Here is a 23,110-nt window from a genome sequence, read left to right as displayed (position 1 = left end):
ATACCTACAATCATCAAGGGATGGATACACATCCCAAAGTCCAATGGTGCATATTCAAAAGGATGGCTTATGAATTTATAGAGCAATGCGCGGTATGCCCTAGATGACAGGAATAGCCAAAAGGCAAAGTTCTGGCCATCCAAAGTCTATGTAACAAAGGTCAAAGGTTTTTCCCTTGATTCATATAGAGAACTCCTTTCAGAGGAAAACTATATACTGATCTGAGATATAACTACAGATCATATATATTACTCTGAGATATAACTTCAGATCATTTTGCTGTTAGTATAAGTGACTTCTGTCATATTACTGCAGGGGTACACTTAAAGTTTTTTATGTGTGTCAAGCAGTAAAATACCTGTGTGATTATTGTGGCAAAAAGCCAACTACTGATATTAATCACATTAGGCAAAAACCTTTTGCATCAAATCACTGCTGGGGTGCACTTTAAGATTTTTATATGTGCACAGCAGCAGAGTCCCTAAGTGATTAGTTTGGCACAAAGCCAACCACTGATAATAATCACTTTAGGCAGAAAGCTTTTTCTCCATCTACGCGTTTCTGCTGTCAGAGACTATCTGGCAGCGTCATCAGGATGGATTTTATGCTAGAGACAGGATATTAAAGCCACACAGCATCGTGGCTGATGAAAGATCTGCACAGCATGGTGGCTGTGGAAAGAATGAGCATAGATGGTAACTGAACCTCCAGATGAGGTTTATATTACCCAAGGCACGCCTCCCAAGCAAGGGGATTGGCTCAAGTGCCTTCAATCAGCTAGCAGCATTGCCACACACCTCCTGGAGAGGCAGCGGCCATGAAGGACACAGTGCCTTTACCTCATGCAGATGGGCGATTAGTTAGCAAAGTTTTATGGAGACAAATCAGTTTAAATGATGATCAATGTCTTTTATCAAGGACAGGAACAGCTCTATAAGATGCAAATGCCAATACCAGCGCAGGCTGATGTAGATGGACTTATCAAAAGAGGGTCATATTCAGACAGTGGAGATACATAATTAAGTTAAATGCATCTCTCATCAGATACACTGATAGATGCATCTACCAGTACCAGTGCAGGCTGATGTGAATGGAACTATCAAATGAGGGTCATGTCCAGGCAGTAGAGATACATAATTAAATTAAATGCATCTCTCATCAGATACACTGAGAGATGCATCTGCCAGTACCAGTGCAAGCTGATGTGAATGGAACTATCAAATGAGGGTCATGTCCAGGCAGGAGAGATACATAATTAAATTAATGCATCTCTCATCAGAGATGCATCATTACACATCTATGGTGATTCAATGTATCAAGTCATGATTATAGATTTATTGTTTGATGCACAATATTGTGCCACTGGTACTGGCAGATGCATCTCTCAGTGTATCTGATGAGAGATGCATTTAATTTAATTATGTATCTCTACTGCCTGGACATGACCCTCATTTGATAGTTCCATTCACATCAGCTTGCACTGGTACTGGTAGATGCGTCTCTCAGTGTATCTGATTAGACGCGCTTGCGCAGAAGGGTCTTCTGCCTTCGGCTCAGCTTGGCAGCAGCGGCGTCCTGGCTCCGCCCCTTCTACGCATCATCGCGTAGCTCCGCCCCGTCATCACGTGTGCCGATTCCAGCCAATCAGGAGGCTGAAATCGGCACACGTCATGGGGCGGAGCTACGCGATGAAGCGTAGAAGGGGTGGAGCCAGGACGCCGCTGCTGCTGAGTCGAGCCGAAGGCAGAAGACACTTCTGCACAAGCGTGTCTAATCGGGCGATTAGACGCTGAAGTTAGACGGAGCCATGGAGATGGGGACGCCAGTGCAGGGAAGGTAAGTGAATAACTTCTGTATGGCTCATATTTAATGCACAATGTATATTACAAAGTGCATTAATATGGCCATACAGAAGTGCTGAACCCCACTTGCTTTCGCAAGACAACCCCTTTAGGTTTACATGATCAGCATTATCCAATGGATAATGGTGATCACGTTACTGGGAGCAGCATACAGTGGTGCCCGGCAACATATCTCTGCACTCAGCTATCTTTGACAGCCGGGTGCAGGGAGATTTTAAATTTGCCGGGCTTTCCATCATGGTCGCTGGTATAACCTGGGTATCTGCCATATATGAATGCACACTTTTTACACACAATTAAAAACACATAAAAAAACCTGCATTCAGTTTTAAAAAACTGCATGGGCCTGTCCCGTTGTGGAGACCTTCTCCCCGACCAGGCTTACCCTGGTCCTAATAGCCACGTGGTTGCGCTGTTTTCTGCTGATGTACTTAAGTACTATATTTTAATGAGACTCTGAACGATTTTGAAGGGTCTTGCATCAGACATTGTAACTAAATCTAAATCTTTTTTCATGTCTGTACTTGTTGAATAATCAAAAAATTTTCAATAAACACTGATTATAAAAAAAAAACTGCATGTATTGTTTAAATCCACATGCAGGTTTTAGGTGCCTGTCCATGGGCGTTGCGATTATCCCGCGTCTGATATCGTCGGGATACATCCTCACATACAGGATGTATAACTTACACCAGCTGTACATATATAATTAAATACAGGAGATAACCAGGTCATACCAACATGCTTCATATAAAGAAAGGAGGTTATGCCAACAGCACCAGTAGAAAACCCACTCTGGGTCGGGCTTTAGTATGAAGCAGCCAAAAAAGGAAGGGAATCCAAACCCTGATTCCCTCAGAGTCCAAGTAGCGAAATAAAAAGAGGCTTTTGGCAGCATATAAAGGTACAAATATAGAATGAATTTATTACCCCATCACAATACAATGCAGCAACGTTTCGACTGCAAGGTCTTATTTGAGCTTTTTTAGGAGCTTGAAAAAGACCTTGCGGTCGAAACATTGCTGCATTGTATTGTGATGGGGTAATAAATTTCTTCTACATTTGTACCTTTATATGCTGCCAAAAACCAACATGTTTCATATCACTATGTATGGGGAGATGTATATACCATAACTTATACCAGTGATACATATATAATAGCCAGTGTATACCAGCATGGTCCACATCACAATATACAGGAGATGTCTAACTTATACCAGCTGCACATTTATAATTATATACAGCAGATTCCCAGGATATACGAGCATGCACCTTATTACTATATGAAGGGGGATATACATCCCTGTATGTAATGATATGGACCATACTGGTATACCCTGGGTATCTACTGCAAATAATTATATATGTACAGTTAGAATAAGTTACACAGTATAACTTATACCAGCTTTACATTTATAATTATAAACTCACATACCTTATGCAGTGCATGATGTGCTAGTCTCCTCCGCTATTAGACTCTGTGAGTGCACTGTCAGACAGACCAATCACATGGCTAGCATTGCATGGCTAGACTGCAGTTCTGACGAATTACAGCTGCAATCTCTCAGTGGAAGGGAGGACTGTGTGTTGGGAGCATTCTGCCCCAGGTAACAGCCCTCCCCTCCCTGAGCATCACTTACAGCCAGCCCTTGAGGTGGGTTGGTAAAACAGTATATGGCGGGGCCTCCATCGGTTCCCCTAGCTAAAGGGTCAGGTTGCAATTGTGACCTCTACCAGTAAGCCAGTGTGTCTGCTTGCATTTGTATTGAAAATACCATTAATCCTGACCAGATCCCTAACTCCATTTGCTGAAATGCAGCCCCAAGCCTGTAAGGCAGTGTTCCCCCAACCCCAGTCCTCAGGAACCATCAACAAGTCATGTTTTCAGGATTTCCTCAGTATTGCACAGGTGATGTAATTATTGTCAGTGCCTCAGATATTGCCACAGATGTTCTTACTATAGGGTATCCTGAAAACATGACCTGTTGGTGGTCCCTGAGGACTGGAGTTGGGGACCCCTGCTGTAAGGGATCTCTACCATACTTCACTTTTGCCTGCAGACACTCTTTATTGTACCACTCATGTTACAGTCATATATCTCAAATTTTGCCTCATTGGTCCAGAGCACCTGCTGCCATTTTCTGCACTCCAGTTCCTATGTTTTTGTGCATAGTTTAGTCACTTGATCTTGTTTCTATGTCAAAGGTACAGCTTTTTGGCCACAATTCTTCCATGAAGACCATGTCTGACCAGACTTCTTTGAGCAATATATGGGTGTACCTAGGTCCTACTGTTTTTTTTCCCAGTTCTTAGATAATGGCACTGCTAGACATCTTCCAGTTTCAAAGAGCAGCAAGTATAATGTGTCTTTCATCTGCAGCACTGAGTTTCCTTGGCTAACCACTGTGCTATGGTGCTCAACTTTGCCTCTTTCTTTGTGCTTCTTCAAAATAGCTTGAATATCACATCTTAAAATCCTAGTCTGTTTTGAAATCTTTGCCTGGGAGAGATATGTAGTATAACTGATGTACGATCCAATATCTGATATGACACCCAGGATAACATAGGAAATGAACTTTATTTTTATGTTGACACGACTCAGAGGGACCTATAGATATGGTCACAAATCTCTGAGTGGCTATTACATGACATACATTTTATGTAGTGAGTAGGCAGGGTTATTAGATGTTAAAACTACTGGTTAATGTTATCTATACATTGAATAAAGACCAGGAAGTATGTTCTTACTTTAGGTTATGAAGTAAAGGAGAAGAGACACAGAGAGGGGGCAATGGAGGATCACAGCTGCAATCTTCTTGGTATCCAATTACACAGTGTTCATCAGATACAAGTTGAGAGACGGTATTACTCAGGAGAGGATTTGATACAAAGCTCAGCCGACTGTATGTACTTTTGTTAGAGAAAACCCTCTTTTAGTCAACTATGTTTTACACAGAGGAAGGGAAGTAAATAAAGCTAAAGTTAGTATACAGTAGCTACATTTCATTTGGTAGATACATATGGTATAAACAGAACAAAATATAATATGCTTCAGCCTTTGGGCTGATGACAGAGAAACAATATCTTATGTCCTCGTACCACATTTCCCTCCCTTTGCTAGCTATCACTTGTCTATAGCCTATCATCCTAATTCAGGGAGTCATACCTCCATAGACCTTAGTGAAGCCTGTGCATCTCGTGCTCAATCAGTTTCCAGAGAGACACAACACCTTCTCAGACACGTTGAGCCACATAGACCTATGTATTCTGGGGAAGATTTAGCATAACACATATATTTCTTACTGTGAGTACATGTCCTTTCTCATTTTAAACCACCATACTCTTCCATTGCCCGACATGCATTGAACAATAGAGAGGCTGGCCTGTCTCTGTTTTAGAGAGAGGATATACTGGATTAGATGAATCTTGTTCACACATGTAGTAAGTGGTCTTAATGTATGTGCAACCCCCTACTTGTCTCCCCTTACACATGTAGTAAGTATGTTACATACTACATATATTGATCACGCAGGATCATTTGCATGGGAAATATCTAACTTGGACAAATGTTAATGATAACAATAAGGCCTCCTTCCCACGAACGGATTTTCGCCGCGTAATTCGCGGCGAAAATCCGCTGCGTTGCCCACAGCTATTAGGTTCTATTGAACCTAATAGCTCAGGGCACACAGTGCGGAATTCCACCGCGGAATTCCGCACCGTGAAATCTCCTGTCCTCACCCGCGGCATGCTCTATTTGCCGCGGGTGTACGCGCTGACGGCTTCCATTGCAGTCAATGGAAGCCGTCCGTTCACGCTATCTCCCGCTGTAACACAGCGGAAGATAGCGTGAAAACGCTTTCCCGCCTACCGCCGCCGCGTCATATGACGTGGCCACCGCATCACATGACACGGCCGGCCGCGTCACGTGACGACGCGGCAGCGGTGGGTGGGGAAGCGTCGTGCGGGAACGAAAACGCAGGATCCGCTGGTAAGTATGGGGTCTCTGGGGAGCGCCGTGACTGGCTTCGCCTCGGAATATTCCGCGGTGGAGCCCGTCACGCTCGTGTGCAGCCGGCCTAACTCTTACAATATCTTCCTGCCATTAGCTTTTTGTTTCTTTGGAAACAGAGATCACAGCATTTTGTCCTCTTTATCGTGAGGTCATTCCAGAACAGTCTTAGCTCATAATGCCCTTGATCCTCTCCTGGGAAGTGTGGTGAAAGGGGTTTATGGATAAGGGAGGATTGGGGAGAGGGTAAGTGAAGTGAATACATCTACTACAAGACATAGACCAGGAGTCAATTTGCATTATGGTTTGGGGTTTTCTATCCTCTGCTCGCTCTCCACTCGCCACTAGACTGCCCAGCGTTCCCCTCAATTTCTCCAGATAGATACCATTCTGTATATCTAAAGGGGGTTACTATGGCAGATATTTCCGCCTCTAAGTGGGAAGTGAGAAATCCCTTCTAGTTTTTGAAGTGTTTTTTTCCTTTTTTTGCACCCCTTTCCTTGTGCCTCTCTACTTCAATTCTTTCCATGGTCATTTTGCGAGTTGGTTGCATCACCACTTCTGCTACCTTGGGGAGTATCTCTGAGAGCCAGTGTTTCAGGATTGTTTGGCAGCTAGGAGGAATACATGTACAAAGAGTGGGATGAATTGTTGTTCTGTCATGTCTGTTGTCTGTTAGGTACAATTCGACATAAAAAAGTAGGGAGAGCTTGTTTACTCCTATTCTTATCTTCCATTTAGTTTCGATGTATTGTGCTATAGATTCCCAGAATGATTTCACTTGTGCACATGACCAATGCCATGCTCAAACTCTGTGGCAGGAAGGCCACATTTTGGGCACTTTACCAGTCAGTCAGGATTTGTTGCCATGACTGGGATGTTGAAACCATAAATGGCATACTGCATTATTTTGAAAAAGGATTCTCTCCACACCTCACTCTGAGCTTGGTCTCAAAGTTGTCATTTTGTATAACTTTTTTTTCCATTGTGTAAAGAGTTTGTGTACCTGGCTTGTTGAATTTGCTTCTAATAGGCCGCCTGCAGTCGAAGTTTGTTAATGCAATCCTATGGCAGCTTCCACGGGCAGAAATTCCGTGGTAAATCCCACTGCGGAATTTCCGCCCGTCTGCTGGCAGCCATAGTTTACTGTATTTTTGATAGCTATGCTATCATATGCGACTGCTCAATGAAGATATCAAAGTCGGTGACATCTGCTTGTCTTGCTAGATTTGTCAACCTGCTTTTACAGAAGAAAAAAGCCTGTTTAATTTGTAAGAATTGTGAGGGATATTGATGGAATTTGTATTGTAGTTTTAGGTGGGTGAGCCATCTTTGCTCTGTGTCATGCATGAAGTGGGCGGCTAGATATGGGCCATTTATGTGCCATGTTTTGTAAACCTTATCGTCTTATCCCCTGCAAAAGTTGGTGTCCTATCAGGAGCATATTCATAGGTATGAGGAAGGGGAGGTCGTAAGCCTTTCCTAGTTCCTTCCAAGTGATCATGGTGTCTTTTAACCCCTTCATGACATGGCCTATTTTGGGCTTAAGGCTAGGGTCACACAGGGCGGATTTGCCGCGGTTTTGCCGCAGCAGATCCGCCCGCGGCCGCTAATCCTGGGATTAGCCAGCCATGTGGATGAGATTTCTCAGAAATCTCGTCCACACGGGACGGCTAATCCGCTGCGGCAAATCCGGTTGAAACCGCGGCTGCGGCCGCCGCAGCCGCGGTTTCAAAAGAAGCAGCATGTCCATTCTTCGCTGCGGCCGCGCTCTCCTCCATGGGAGCGCCGGCCGCAGCGCGGCCGGGCCGTTTCACAGCCGCCGCGGCTTACACCGCGGCGGTTCTCCCGGCGGAAATCTCGCGGTTTTTGCTGCAGCCAAACCGCGAGATTTCCGACGAAAATCCGCCCTGTGTGACCCTAGCCTTAGGACGCAACAATTTTTGGCGGATTTTCTTCTCCATTTATCAAAAGCCATAACTTTATTTTTCCATCGACGCAGCCGTGTAAGGGCTTGTTTTTTTGCGTGGCGAACTGTAGTTTTTATTGGCGTCATTTTTGGGTACATTGACTATATTGTAAAACGTTTATTCATTTATTTATTTTTATGATAGCAGGGAGAGAAAACGCATCAATTCTGCCATAGATTTTTTTTTTTTACAGCTTTAATCATGCAGCATAAATGAGACATTCCATTTTTTCTGTGGGTCGGTACGGTTACAACGATACCAAATTCTTACACTTTTTTTAGGTTTTTCCACTTTTCTGACATAAAAACCCTTTTTTGGAAATCTTTTTTTTTTTTTTGCTAAATCGCTGCATTCAAAGTCCTGTAACTTTTTAATTTTTCTATGTACGGAGCTCTATGAGGGCTTATTTTTTGCAAGACGAGCTGTAGCTTTTATTGGTACCATTTTGGGGTACATACGGCTTTTTTGATCACTTTTATTGCATTTTTAGTGAGGCAAAATGCTAAAAATTAGCATTTTGCCTCAGTTTTTTAGCGTTTTTTTTTAAATGCTTTTTTCCGTGCACAGTCAAATGCATGTGCAACTTATTGTACGCGACAATACCAAATATGTGGGGGTTTATTTTTTTTTTACCTTTTTTTTATGCTAATCTGAGAAGCATAAAAAATGGTTTTTTAACTAGTTTTTTTAATTCATTTTTTTAATCTTTGTTTTTTTTACACTGTTTGTGTCCCTCTGAGGGACTTTGACCACAGCCCTGGTGATCGTTGTCATAAGGCATGGCAGAGCTACTGCCCTGCCATGCCTTATCGCTTATACAGCGATCTCAGGCACTGGTACCACAGGACGCCAGTGTCTGGCGCCCTGTTACCATGGCGACAGGCCGGGCTCTCGCGATAACATCGCGAGAGCCGGCCGGAGACACAGAGGGAGCGTGCTCCCTCTGTGAACTCTTTCCCTGCCGCGATCTACTTAAATCGCGGCAGGGAAGGGGTTAACAGCGGGGACGCATCTCCGATGCCCCCCCGCTGTTGCAGCGGGACGCCGGCTGTGACTGACAGCCGCCTCCCGCTGCGGGATAGCGCGGAATCATATGTGATCTCGCGCTATCCCCAGGACGTAAGTTTACGCCCTGTTGCGGGAAGTACCCCGCTGCCAGGACGTAAACTTACACCCTGCAGCGGGAATGGGTTAATAGCTGGGATTTCTTTGTCTGTTGGGAGGGTTGCATAAACTGTATGTAAGCAACTAAGTCCCAGGGTGCAGCTAAATTGAATTCAAGTTTTCTGCAGGAATATGCATCAGTCTTCTTTATCCAATCTAATATGTGGTGGGTTAGGCAAGCCATGTTGTAACTTCTTATATTTGGAAAGTTTATTCCTCCCCCTCACTTTGTCCAGCATTAGCTTTTTGAGTGAGATGCAGGGTTTTCTGCCTGCCCAAATACATTTTGTGAATTCTGAGTTTAGGCAGGTCACGTCTCAGTATTTGAGCAGTACAGGGATCGTCTGCATTGGATATAACAGTTTTGAGAAGCTCATCATTTTTTATCAGGTGGCATTGTCCCAATAGGGTTAATGGCAAATGTAGCCATTACTTTTTTTTTATTCTATAAAATATTGGTAGGTAGTTCAGAGTGTTAATGCAGCTTGGTGTCACTCTTATTTTGATGCCTAGATATGGGATAAAGGGTTTTGCTATGATGGTCTGCCAACCAAGTGACATCCATAGCATAGTAGTGTAGGGTGAACCTAGTTCTAGTATCTCGCTTTACAGGGGGTTTATTTTATTGCCCAAGAGGCCCGGTACTCAGTTATCATTTTTAATAGTGGCTTCAGATGCATTTCTGGGTATTCGAGGAACAGTAGAATGTCTTCTGCTAATAGGGAAATCTTTAATTCATGGGAGCCTATATTCTTGCCCTTTTACACATTTGACTCAGATAGTCTTTTGACTAATGGCTCTAACACCACGTCAAATAGTATGGGAGATAGTCGGCACCCCTATCTTTTGCCATTGTGTAATTCAAACGTGGTTGAAAACAAGCCTTACATATCTATTTTGGCTCTGGGTTTGCTGTATAGGCTGTCAATTTAAGTTCTAAAAGTTCCTTCGATGTTGTTTTTTTTTTTTTTTTTTAAACACCAATTTTAGCCATTCCCAGTTTACATAATCAATTGCTTTTTCTGCATCCAATGCTAATAGAATTGGGCTATACTTCTTAGATTGGGGGAAAATGGATTTAGGCGCACTCGTATGGCATCGAGTGCTGCCAGGACTTTGCGGATGTTTGTCATGGCCAAGCGGCCTTTCACAAAAACAGTACCTGTGTCAGGGCTGCCAGCGAGGTCTTTTAGACAATAATTTGATATCCTGGTTGATGAGTGATATTGGGTGATATGATTCTGAGAGTTGCATGTCTTTGTTTAGTTTTATGTGTGCTAGGCTCGCTTTGTCTGACTGCTTTCCAGTTTACAGTTTTTGGTTAAAGAGATTTGTTAGCGTGGGAGAGATCATGGTTTTGAGGTATTTATAAAACTCCCCAGAGTATCCATCAAGGGCCTGGTGCTTTGCTGTTGGATAGTTGTATTTTTGCCTGTTTGACCTCCTCCTCCTTTTTTTTTTTCATTTAGTGATGCCAGTTGTGTTTGACTTGGGGTGGGTAGCGAAACCTTCTATAGCAATTCCTTCCGGTGTTCTGTATTGTTTGTCTGGGGCTTATATAGTGTTGTTAAGTAATTCTGGAGTATTATATTTATTTGCCTCGGGTGTTTTTGTGCCTGGCTGTTTTCGTCTCTTATGAATGTTATTTGTCTGTTGGAGTACTGTCTCTTCGCTAGTCTGGCCAGAAGCCAGCCTGCTTTGTTGCTGTGTTTGTATAGCTTGGCTTGCAGGTACTTCTGATGTGATCTTTGTCTCCTATCTAGCCAGAGATCAAAATCAGCTTTAACGAGATGCCATTTTTCTTTGTTTTGTGTTATCTGTGTTTGCAAGAATGTCATGTATATTTTGCATAGTTTGAGACTTGCCTCATCATAGTGTGTGCTTATCTTTTTGTGTAGATTGGCCATGTATCCTAATAGGTTACCCTGAATGACAGCTATTGCTGAATAGAGTGGGTTTTGCCATATGTTCCTTGTTATGGTCTGCATAGTCTAGCCACCACATTTGAACTGCTGCTTGGAAGTTTTCATCACAGGTTAAGAAAGCTGGAAATCTCCATGTAAAATCAGTGCCCTTAGGGTACGTGTACCACATGTTGTAATAGGAGTATGTAAATACATTACCATAATTGGTGTGCATGTGAGTAAAATAAGTATTCCCTGCCGTCAGGATGTAAATATCTTCATGTATCATTTATGTCGGCTATTTGTGTGAGAGGTTTCAGAATTCTGTCTGTGTACTATTTGGGATGGTCTCCTTCGGTCTTCTGCCGCATTCATTACTGTGTTCATGACTCTACAGACCACTTTGGTCCACAGGATCATTGTGGAGTAATCGTTCTATTTGTTTGAAGAAAAGTTAATTCTCTCCATTTGGGGCATAAATGTTGTCTACACTTGGTTCCCTCATGTTCTAAGAGTACTTGGGACCATCTGCCCTACTTATCGTTGTTGTCCGTGATCAGCGTGTTCTGAAGGGATTTTTTAAATTTGAATGATGGCTCCTGCTTTCCCATTCACAGCGGATGATCCAACTACAGTGCCCACCAAAGATTTTTTCAGGCAATAGAATTTTTACTCTAACAGGTGTGTCTCTTGTAGCAAAATTAGGTCAGGTCAGAATTTTTTGCGATGGCACAGCACTGTTTCTCTTGGAGCCAAGGCCCTTAATGCTCCACAATATGATATGCATGTTGTAGGTTTCTTGGTTTTGTTGGTTATGTAAGTTGCTACTGTACTACCCCTTATTCTGTTTAAAAGATGTTCTGTTCTGGGTGTGGGAGAAGAAAGGTGTGGAGTGGGCTGGTGAGGGTGTTTTGGAGACCCATTGGGCTATTTCCAGGTTTATCTCTTTAGTTAATGTATTCGGTTACTGTGTGACATCAAAAATCATTAATACAATAGAACATTCTGAGTAATTGTCTAATTTTACGAGAAGTCCTATTCTAATGTGTTTGACTTCTTTGGGTTTTTTTTTGGGTTTTTTTGTTGTTGTTTTCTCTAACATGGGGAGAGCTGCTTTTGCCCAGGCAAATGTAGAAAAAACAATGTCATTTGCCACTCACTCGTCTCTTTGCAGATACTTAACAATCTACCCAGGCATAGGGCGGTGGCACATAAGTCCCAGCTACTGTGTTGACAACATAAATCAATAACTTAGCACAGCATTTTAGATTATTATCTAACTCTACAAGAAATCCTATTCTAATGTGTTTGACTACCCCACCCCCCTTTTTCCTTTAATATGGAAGGAGTGGCATCCACCCCAGCAAGTATAGCAAAAGCAATGACACTTCCCACTCACCCGTGTCTTGGCAGATACTTAGTATTCTACCCAGGCACATGGCGGTAATGCCAGAGTCACAGGAAGCTTAAACAGTAGAGATGAGTGAGAACAATCATCCGTGCTTGATGCTCGTTCGAGTATTAGGGTACTCACCACGCGGTACTCAAGTCAATTGCATTTCCTTTAGCACCATTTTCTAGCCAATAAACATGGAGGGAAGGCATTACCACTTCCTGCTGTGACGTGCCAACCCTCCGCCCGCCAACAGCAGTGAGTGGCTGGGTCGATCAGGTGACCGCCGCGTACTTAAACTGGTCCTGCCCGCGGCTCGCCTCAGACGCATGCTGGCAGAGGTTAGGGAAAGTGCTGCTGCTTATACAGGGATAGTGTTAGCATAGGATCCTGTCTTCAAGAACCCCAACGGTCCTTCTTAGGGCAACTCCTCATCGTGTGCATTACTGTTGTGGCTGACTTGGAGCAGTAGTGCACCAATTATTTTTTTTTAAGCATCTCGGGCTGTGCAGGCCATTTCAGCTATAGTGTTCTCAGTCTGCAGTGTATTACGCAGAGTTTAGGGACAGAGCTGCCTATATAGGGAAAGTTTCACAGGACTCCTGATCCTCCAAGCAAGAACCCCAATGATCCTTCTTAGGGCTACATCTCACCGTGTGCATTATAGTTGTGGCTGGCTGGGAGAAGTAGTGCACCAATTTTGGTATTACACATCTAGGCCTGTTCCCAGCCTTTCAGTAATGGCGTTCTCAGCCTGCAGTGCCGTACAACCAGCTCTCACCGTGAAATTGCTCTCTAACATTTCCTAGCCTACTTCAAATGACTTCAGTTATACCGTTCTGTGTCTGCAGTGCATTAGACAGAGGTCTCGCTGCTAAACAGTACTAATATTTCCTGGGCGACTGCAAAGTATTTCAGCTCTGCCACTAGGCAGAGCATCTCACAATACCCTTTCCTTGGTGGGGTTGAGATAGCCGCAGTTACCAGCAGTATCCACAGGCTTTAGCGTTTTCTCCCACTCCATACAGCCTCTATTATCTACAAGTCTCTGCGAGCGGTAAATTACCCCTGGGTATCGGCGCAAGACAGCGGGTTAATTTTTTCAAGTCAAAGCATAGAGCCTCCGCTATCTACAAGTCTCTGTGTGCAGTGAATTAGCCACAGTTGTCAGTGCTGTACAGTGGGGTAATTTATTTGGGCCCTTGTCTATTCTTAATCCGCCATAATGAGGAGTAGGGGAAAGGGTCGAGAACATGGACGCGGGCGTCCAAGTGAAGGTGTGGGCACAGGCCAAGTTCCTGAGCATGGTGAATCATAGCCGGCTGCTGCGGGATTAGGAGAGAGGCAAGTTTCTGGGCTCACCAGCTTCATATTACCATTTGCGGGTCCGCGTGGTAGACCTTTATTACAAACAGAGCAGTGCGTGCAGGTCCTGTCGTGGATGGCAGAAAACGCATCCAGCAATGTATCGACCACCCAGTCTTCTACGCAGTCCACTTCTCCCTGCCTAGGGACTGCAACTCTGAATCCTCGGGCTGCTCCTCCTTCCTCCCAGCCTCCTCACTCCATGAAAATGACATATTCTTTGCAGGCAGACTCCCAGGAACTGTTCTCTGCCATGAGTGGGAAAAAAACTGTTCCCCTCTCACCTGAGGAGGTTGTTGTGACTGATGCTCAACCTTTGGAAAGTTCCCGGAGTTCGGTGATGATGCTGGGAACTTCCAGCAACTGTCTCAAGAGCTTTTTGTGGATGAGGATGATGAGACACAGTTGTCTGTCAGTGAGGTAGTAGTAAGGGCAGTAAGTCTGAGGGAGGAGCACACAGAGGATTCGGAGGAAGAGCAGCTGGACGATGAGGTGACTGACCCCACCTAGTTTGCTAAGCCTACTGAGGACAGGGCTTCAGAGGGGGAGGCAAGGGCAGCAGCAGGACTGGTTGGAAGAGGCAGTGGAGTGGCCAGGGGTAGAGGCAGGGGCAGAGCAAAGAATCCCCCAACTGTTTCCCAAAGCACCCCCTCATGGCAAGACTCCGTGCAGAGCATTGGTGTTCAAAGGTGTGGATGTTTTTTAGTGAGCGCGGACGACCGACGAACAGTAGTGTGCAACCTGTGTCGCACCAAGATCAGCCTGGGAGCCACCACTACCAGCCTCACCACCACCATGCGCAGGCATATGATGGCCAAGCACCCCGCAAGATGGGACGAAGGCCATTCACCACCTTCGGGTTGTACCACTCCCTCTTCCCCTGTGCCAAAACCTGCCACACAGATCCAATCCCCCTCGCAGGATGCAGGCATGAGCGCCTCGCGGCCTGCACCCACACTGCAGAGGGTGCCCATGCTGCTTGCCTCTCATCTGTTCAGCATGTATGGGCTGAAGAGGAGGAGGATGATCCTGAAAGTCATCTTCCTAGTGAGGACAGCGATGTGTTGCTTACTGGGACCCTAGCACACATGGCTGACTTCATGTTAGTTTAAGGAAAAATAATTCTATCCCACCTTGGTTGGTTTCTGATCCCAGTTCCTCTCAGCAGGCATATTCTGCAAGACTTAATCAGCCACCGGTTTCCTTATGCAGGTAAAATTCAGAGTCGGGATGTTGCTTGCGTTTTAAATTTCCTGCTTTATAAATAAAATGTACATCTCACAGATATGGAGAACGCGTTTTGGTTTTTGTAAAACCTTGTTCACCTCTACATTACATTCTAACAAACTTCCTTAAAAACGAAATCTTTAATTATTAAAAACAAATGATAGATTAACCCCTAATTAGTATAAAATAATGAATGCCTTTCCTCTCGTTGCTTCCCGCAAGCCTCGATGTTCAAGGCACACTATATGTTACAATCCCATATTACATCAATTATATCATTTACCATACAGAAAAGTATTATGTCTAGTTTAGTAACATTATGAAACAAACATTAATTCTAAAAATATTCATTAGATGCTTCAAATGCAATGGATTTCAGTTTCAGATTTGATCTTACTAGCAAGAGCCGAAATTTATTCACAGCCATTTGTATTTCCCCTGATTCTTATTCATATAAATCTTAGTCATATCATAACCTGATAGAGAAGTGATTAAATATCAATTTTGTTTTAAATAAATTGTTTATTTTAATTCATTATTAAGGTGGCTTACCTTCATCCTCCGTTATAGAAGCCAACCTATAAAATGTTGCTATTAATCCTCACCACCTGTTCAATCCTTATGCATATTATATTAGACCACTATATAAAATTGCCCATAAATATTAAACTCTGTTTTAAGCCTCTGTTCTTACCTGTCTTTTGTCTACCTTCTGTCTGTTCTCTCTCCCATATCTATCTATTGCTGGTATAAGTTATACATCTCCCTGTGTGTCTGTGTGTATATGTATATATGTGTATATGTATATATGTGTATATATATACACTAGAAATGAGCGAGCACCAAAATGCTCGGGTGCTCGTTACTTGAGACGAACTTTTCGCGATGCTCGAGGGTTCGTTTCGAGTAACGAACCCCATTGAAGTCAATGGGCGACCCGAGCATTTTTGTATATCGCCGATGCTCGCTAAGGTTTTCATTTGTGAAAATCTGGGAAATTCAAGAAAGTGATGGGAACGACACAAACGGATAGGGCAGGCGAGGGGCTACATGTTGGGCTGCATCTCAGGTTCCCAGGTCTCACTATTAAGCCACAATAGCGGCAAGAGTGCCCCCTCCCCAACAATTTTTACTTCTGAAAAACCCTCATTAGCAAAGCATACCTTAGCTAAGCACCACACTACCTCCAACAAAGCACAATCACTGCCTGCATGACACTCCGCTGCCACTTCTCCTGGGTTACAGGCTGCCCAACCCCCCCCCCCCCCCCCGCACGACCCAGTGTCCACAGCGCACACCAAAGTGTCCCTGCGCAGCCTTCAGCTGCCCTCATACCACACGCTGGCCTCATAGTCACACCACCCTCATGTCTATTTATAAGTGCGTCTGCCATGAGGAGGAACCGCAGGCACACACTGCAGAGGGTTGGCACGGCCAGGCAGCGACCCTCTTTAAAAGGGGCGGGGCGATAGCCCACAATGCTGTACAGAAGCAATGAGAAATCCAATCCTGTGCCACCTCCATCAGGAGCTGCACACGTGGGCATAGCAATGGGGAACCCATGTGCCACACGCTATTCATTCTGTCAAGGTGTCTGCATGCCCCAGTCAGACCGGGGTTTTTTATAAATAGTCACAGGCAGGTACAACTCCGCAATGGGAATTCCGTGTGCACCCACAGCATGGGTGGCTCCCTGGAACCTACCGGTGGTACATAAATAAATCCCATTGCAGTGCCCAGCACAGCTGAGGTAACGTCAGGTTTAATGCAGGTGGGCTTCGGCCCACACTGCATGCCCCAGTCAGACTGGGGTTCTTTACAAGTGGAAACAGATGCATTTATAATTCCCTGTGGACCCACAGCATGGGTGGGTGCCAGGAAGCCACCGGCGGTACATAGAAATATCTCATTGCATTGCCCAACACAGCTGAGGTAGTAATGTCGTGCTTAATGCAGGTGGGCTTCGGCCCACACTGCATGCCCCAGTCAGACTGGGGTTCTTTACAAGTGGAAACAGATGCATTTATAATTCCCTGTGGACCCACAGCATGGGTGGGTGCCAGGAAGCCACCGGCGGTACATAGAAATATCCCATTGCATTGCCCAACACAGCTGAGGTAGGAATGTCGTGCTTAATGCAGGTGGGCTTCGGCCCACACTGCATGCCCCAGTCAGACTGGGGTTCTTTAGAAGTGGACACATGCAGTCACAACTCCGTGTGGACCGACAGCATGGGTGGGTCCCAGGAAGCCACCGGCGGTACATAAATATATCCCATTGCATTGCCCATCACAGCTGAGGTAACGTCCGATTAAATGCAGGTGGTCTTCGGCCCACACTGCATGCCCCAGTCTGGCAGGGGTTTTTAATACATAGACACTGGCAGGTACAAATCCCTAATGTGAAGTCCCTGTGGACCCACAGCATGGATGGCTCCCTGGAACCCATCGGCGGTACATAAATGTATCCCATTGCAGTGCCCTGCTCAGCAGACCTAACATCACATACAATACAGGTGTGCTTCGGCCCACAGTGCATGCCCCAGTCAGAGTGGTAATATGCACCTTAACAGTAACCGCGTTGGTGGGAATGTGGTGGTGACAGCAGACCTAGTAGCATGGTTTTATTTAGTTGGTTTTCGGAATGTGGCCAGGATTAAGTGGGCCGTGGCGGGGGGATGGTGGGGGGGCTCTCTTGTTGTGTCGGTAAAGGTGAAATTCTTGGACTGCCACCAGACGGACCAATGCAAAGATATTTGCCAAGAATGTTTTCATTGTTGGAGGAGGAGGGGGATGTTTTTGAGGCACTACGTGTCCTCTCCACGTGTCCGTGGTTATATGCACCTTAACAGTAACCGCGTTGGTGGGAAATGTCCTTGCCACCATCATGTCTTTGGGAAGCCTCCGTTTCCACAGCCCAGTGACATAGCATTAGCAGCGGTATAGGTAGAGCCCAGAATTACTAACATTTCAGCGGTAGCATTAGGGACAGGCCCCAGTAACATATCACTAGCAGCATTATAGGGGGAGCGCAGTATTAGTTCCATTTCAGTAGTAGTAGCAGTCCAGACAGGCCCCAGTAACAATTCCGAAGCAGCAGTATAGGGGGAGCACAGTATTAGTTCCATTTCAGTAGTAGTAGCAGTCAAGACAGGCCACAGTAACATTCCTGTTGCAGCAGTTTAGGGAGATAACAGTCTCTTTCACATTTCAGTAGTTGCAGTATAGGCCCCAGTTACATTTTTGTTTATGTAGCAAAAGTGTAGGCCAACCCCGCACACCTTGCTGTACCATGAGTGCAGGCGTAGCCCATAAAAATTACTAGGATTACACTGTAGGCGAGGGCCCAAAAAAATTGGTGTACCAACAGTACTAATGTACCTCAGAAAAATTGCCCATGCCCAACCAAGAGGGCAGGTGAAACCCATTAATCGCTTTGGTTACTGTGGCTTAATTTGTACCTAGGCCTGGAGGCAGCCCAGTTAAAATAAAAATTGGTTCAGGTGCAAGTTTCAACGCTTTAATGAGAATTGAAACGTATAAACATTGTTTACTAAAGTAATATGACTGAGCCTTGTGGGCCTAAGAAAAATTGCCCGTTCGGCGTGATTACGTGAGGTTTCAGGAGGAGGAGCAGGAGGAGGAGGATGAATATAATACACAGATTGATGAAGCTAAAAGATCCCCGTTTTTGATGGTGATAGAGAATGATGCTTCCATCCACGGGTTCAGCCTACGTATTGTTTAGGTACCGCTGCTGTCTGCTGGTGGAGAAGAGAAGTCTGGGGAAAGCCTGTCGGCACTGTCGGTTGACAGGCGGGTACACTTATCCGTGATAATTCCCCCAGCCGCACTAAACACCCTCTCTAACAAGACGCTAGCCGCAGGACAAGCAAGCACCTCCAGGGCATACAGCGCGAGTTCAGGCCACGTGTCCAGCTTCGACACCCAGTAGTTGTAGGGGGCAGAGGCGTCACGGAGGACGGTCGTGCGATCGGCTACATACTCCCTCACCATCCTTTTACAGTGCTCCCGCCGACTCAGCCTTGACTGGGGAGCGGTGACACAGTCTTGCTGGGGAGCCATAAAGCTGTTTTAGGAGTAGGAGGACTAATAATATCTGAGAGTGATTGACAAAGCTTATTCTCCCTTTTTTCCAGTGATAGAGAAGGCTTTTTTCTCGGGTTGCAGCGAAAAGAATCTTTAGGTTCCGCTGCTCTCTGCCGGTGGAGAAGAGAAGTCTGGGGAAATCCAGGCTTTGTTCATCTTTATGAGTATAAGCATGTCGGCACTGGCAGTTGACAGGCGGGTACGCTTATCCATGATTCCCCCAGCTGCACTAAACACCCTCTCTGACAAGACGCTAACGGCAGGCCACGTGTCCAGCTTAGACATCCAATAGTTGTATGGAGCAGAGGCATCACGGAGGACGGTGGTACGATCGGCTACATACTCCCTCACCATCCTTTTACAGTGCTCCCGCCGACTCAGCCTTGACTGGGGAGTGGTGACACAGTCTTGCTGGGGAGCCATAAAGCTGTCAAAGGCCTTGGAGAGTGTTCCCCTGCCTGTGCTGTACATGCTGCCTGATCTCCGTGTCTCCCCTGATACCTGGCCCTCGGAACTGCGCCTTCTGCCACTAGCACTGTCGGATGGGAATTTTACCATCAGTTTGTCCGCCAGGGTCCTGTGGTATAGCATCACTCTCGAACCCCTTTCCTCTTCGGGTATGAGAGTGGAAAGGTTCTCCTTATACCGTGGGTCGAGCAGCGTGTACACCCAGTAATCCGTAGTGGCCAGAATGCGTGTAACGCGAGGTTCACGAGAAAGGCATCCTAACATGAAGTCAGCCATGTGTGCCAGGGTACCTGTACGCAACACATGGCTCTACTCACTAGGAAGATCACTTTCAGGATCCTCCTCCTCCTCCTCCTCAGGACATACACGCTGAAAGGATGACAGGCAAGCAGCATGGGTACCCTCAGCAGTGGGCCAAGCTGTCTCTTCCCCCCTCCTCATACTCCTTCCCTCCTCCTCCTCCTCAACGCGCTGAGATATAGACATGAGGGTGCTCTGATTATCCAGCGACACACTGTCTTCCCCTGCCTCCGTTTCCGAGCGCAAAGCGTCTGCCTTTATGCTTTGCAGAGAACTTCTCAAGAGGCATAGCAGAGGAATGGTGATGCTAATGATTACAGCATCCCCGCTCATCATCTGGGTAGACTCCTCAAAGTTTCCAAGGACCTGGCAGATGTCTGCCAACCAGGCCCACTCTTATGTAAAGAATTGAGGATGCTGACTCCCACTATGTTGGAGTTGGTATTCCACTATAGCTCTACGCTGCTCATAGAGCCTGGCCAAAATGTGGAGCGTAGAGTTCCACCGTGTGGGCACGTCGCACAGCAGTCGGTGCACTGGCAGATTAAACCGATGTTGCTGGGTCCGCAGGGTGGCAGCGTCCGTCTTGGACTTGCGGAAATGTGAACAGAGCCGGCGCACCTTTCCGAGCAGGTCTGACAAGCGTGGGTAGCTTTTCAGAAAGCGCTGAACCACCAAATTAAAGACGTAGGTCAGGCATGGCACGTGCGTGAGGCTGCCGAGCTGCAGGGCCGCCACCAGGTTACGGCCGTTGTCGCACACGACCATGCCCGGTTGGAGGCTCAGCGGCGAAAGCCAGCGGTCGGTCTGCTCTGTCAGACGCTGCAGCAGTTCGTGGGCCGTGTGCCTCTTCTCTCCTAAGCGGAGTAGTTTCAGCACGGCCTGCTGACGCTTGGCCACCGCTGTGTGCCACGCCGCGCGGCACCGACTGCTGGCGACGTGCTGCTGCTGACACATCTTGATTGCGAGACAGAGGTTTCGTAAAAGGAGGAGGAGGAGGGTGGTTTAGTGGAGGAAGCATACACCGCCGCAGATACCAGCACCGAGCTGGGGCCCGCAATTCTGGGGGTGGGTAGGACGTGAGCGGTCCCAGGCTCTGACTCGGTCGCAGACTCCACTAAATTCACCCAATGTGCCGTCAGGCAGATATAGTGGCCCTGCCCGCCTGTGCTTGTCCACGTGTCTGTTGTTAAGTGGACCTTGGCAGTAACCGCGTTGGTGAGGGCGCGTACAATGTTGCGGGAGACGTGGTCGTGCAGGGCTGGGACGGCACATCGGGAAAGGTAGTGGCGACTGGGAACTGAGTAGCGCGGGGCCGCCGCCGCCATCATGTTTTTGAAAGCCTCAGTTTCCACAAGCCTATATGGCAGCATCTCCTGCTGATCAATTTTGCTATGTGCACGTTTAACGCTTGAGTGTGCGGGCGCGTGGCGGCGTAGTTGCGCTTGCGCTCAAACAGTTGCGCTAGCGACGGCTGGACGCTGCGCTGAGAGACATTGGTGGATGGGGCCGAAGACAGCGGAGGTGAGGGTGTGGGTGCAGGCCGGGAGATGGTAGTGCCTGTGTCCTGAGAGGGGGGTTGGATCTCAGTGGCAGGTTGGGGCACAGGGGGAGAGGCAGTGGTGCAAACCGGAGGCGGTGAACGGCCTTCGTCCCACCTTGTGGGGTGCTTGGACATCATATGTCTGCGCATGCTGGTGGTGGTGAGGCTGGTGGTGGTGGCTCCATGGCTGATCTTGGCGCGAAAAACCTTGCACACCACAGTTCGTCGGTCGTCTGCACTCTCAGTGAAAAACTGCCACACCTTTGAGCACCTCGGCCATGGCGCGAGGGGGTGCTTTGGGAAACAGTTGGTGGATTATTCGGTCTGGCCCTGCCTCTACCCCTGGCCACCGCACTGCCTCTTCCAACCTGCCCTGCTGCTGCACTTGCCTCCCCCTCTGAAGATCTGTCCTCAGTAGGCTTAGCAAACCAGGTGGGGTCAGTCACCTCATCGTCCAGCTGCTCTTCCTCCGAATCCTCTGTGCGCTCCTCCCTCGGACTTACTGCAATTACTACTACCTGAGTGATAGACAACTGTGTCTCATCGTCGTCGTCCTCCTCACCCACTGAAAGCTCTTGAGACAGTTGCCGGAAGTCCCCAGCCTCATCCCTTGGACCCCGGGAACTTTCCAAAGGTAGGGCATCGGTCACGACAAACTCCTCCGGTGGGAGAGGAACCATTGCTGCCCATTCTGGGCAGGGGCCCGAGAACAGTTCCTGGGAGTCTGCCTGCTCCTCAGAATGTGTCATTGTAATGGAGTGAGGAGGCTGGGAGGAAGGAGGAGCAGCAGCCAGAGGATTCAGAGTTGCAGCAGTGGACGGCGTAGAGGTCTGGGTGGTCGATAGATTGCTGGATGCACTTTCTGCCATCCACGACAGGACCTGCTCACACTGCTCAGTTTCTAATAAAGGTCTACCGCGTGGACGCATTAATTGTGAGATGAATCTGGGGACACCAGAAACGTGCCTCTCTCCTAATCCCGCAGCAGTCGGCTGCGATACACCTGGATCAGGAGCTCGGCCTGTGCCCACACCCTGACTTGGGCCTCCGTGTCCACGTCCTCTAGGCCTACCCCTACCCCTCAGCATGGTGCATTACGAGAAGAGCAGAAACAGAACGCTGTAATTAAATGTGACGCTTATTGGCCTGTGGTTGGAGGCTTACGGAACGCACAGCAGAGCCAGGAAACAATTTTGCGCACGCCTGTAGTGAGACGTAGGTGCGTATGACTGAGCTAGTGGAATTCACAGCGCAGAAGCAGTCAAGTGGCCAAAGGGTAGTGGTAGGCCTTAAGTATTTTGCTTCAATTTTTTTAAATGTTGAGCTGAAACACCTGACAGATACTGTATGCAGCGTATATTATGCATACTGTTTCCCTCTGGCGCTATGACGGCCGTGATGTAACGGAGACAGCAGAGTCAAGAAACAATTTTGCGCAAGCCTGCTGTAACGCTTATCTGCGTATTAATTAGGACTACTACCCCCCAACAGAGACGCAGTACAGTCAGGACGGTCACAGGCAGCCCAAATATAGTATTTTTCCCCAATTTTTTTGAAAAAGCCCACTGCCTATATAGACAGTATATCTCTTTCACCTTTCCCTCTTTCCCTGCCTCACCAGTACTGCCCCTATACTCTGTGCAATGACTGCAGACTGAGGACGCAATAGTCTGCACGCCCGATATACAAAAAAAAAAAAATTGTGTAACACTGCTAAAAGCAGCCTCAACAGTACTGCACACGGTCAGATGTGGCCCTAAGAAGGACCGTTGGGGTTCTTCAAGACAAATATA

The 23,110-nt window shown here is 46.7% G+C and overlaps 1 protein-coding gene across 6 annotated transcripts in view; it reads left to right on the top strand.

Moving 5' to 3' along the window:
• The window catches only part of LOC136576370 (putative methyltransferase DDB_G0268948), a 111,518-nt gene that overhangs the window by 19,127 nt on the left and 69,281 nt on the right, over positions 1 to 23,110 (top strand). For 2 of the 6 annotated variants that reach the window (XM_066575608.1, XM_066575610.1), the window contains exon 2: positions 4,616 to 4,765. The exons of 3 other annotated variants lie outside the window; for them this stretch is intronic. The gene's annotated coding sequence lies outside the window, so the exon portion shown is untranslated. The remainder of the gene's footprint in view (positions 1 to 4,615; positions 4,766 to 23,110) is intronic. One more of the 6 variants, XM_066575609.1, reaches the window with a different exon arrangement.

Source organism: Eleutherodactylus coqui, chromosome 8 (genome assembly GCF_035609145.1).
Source record: "Eleutherodactylus coqui strain aEleCoq1 chromosome 8, aEleCoq1.hap1, whole genome shotgun sequence".
NCBI classification, from domain to species: Eukaryota; Metazoa; Chordata; class Amphibia; order Anura; family Eleutherodactylidae; genus Eleutherodactylus; species Eleutherodactylus coqui.
The sequence above is the reverse complement of the archived record's forward strand: the minus strand, read 5'-3'. Positions and strand labels throughout refer to the sequence as shown.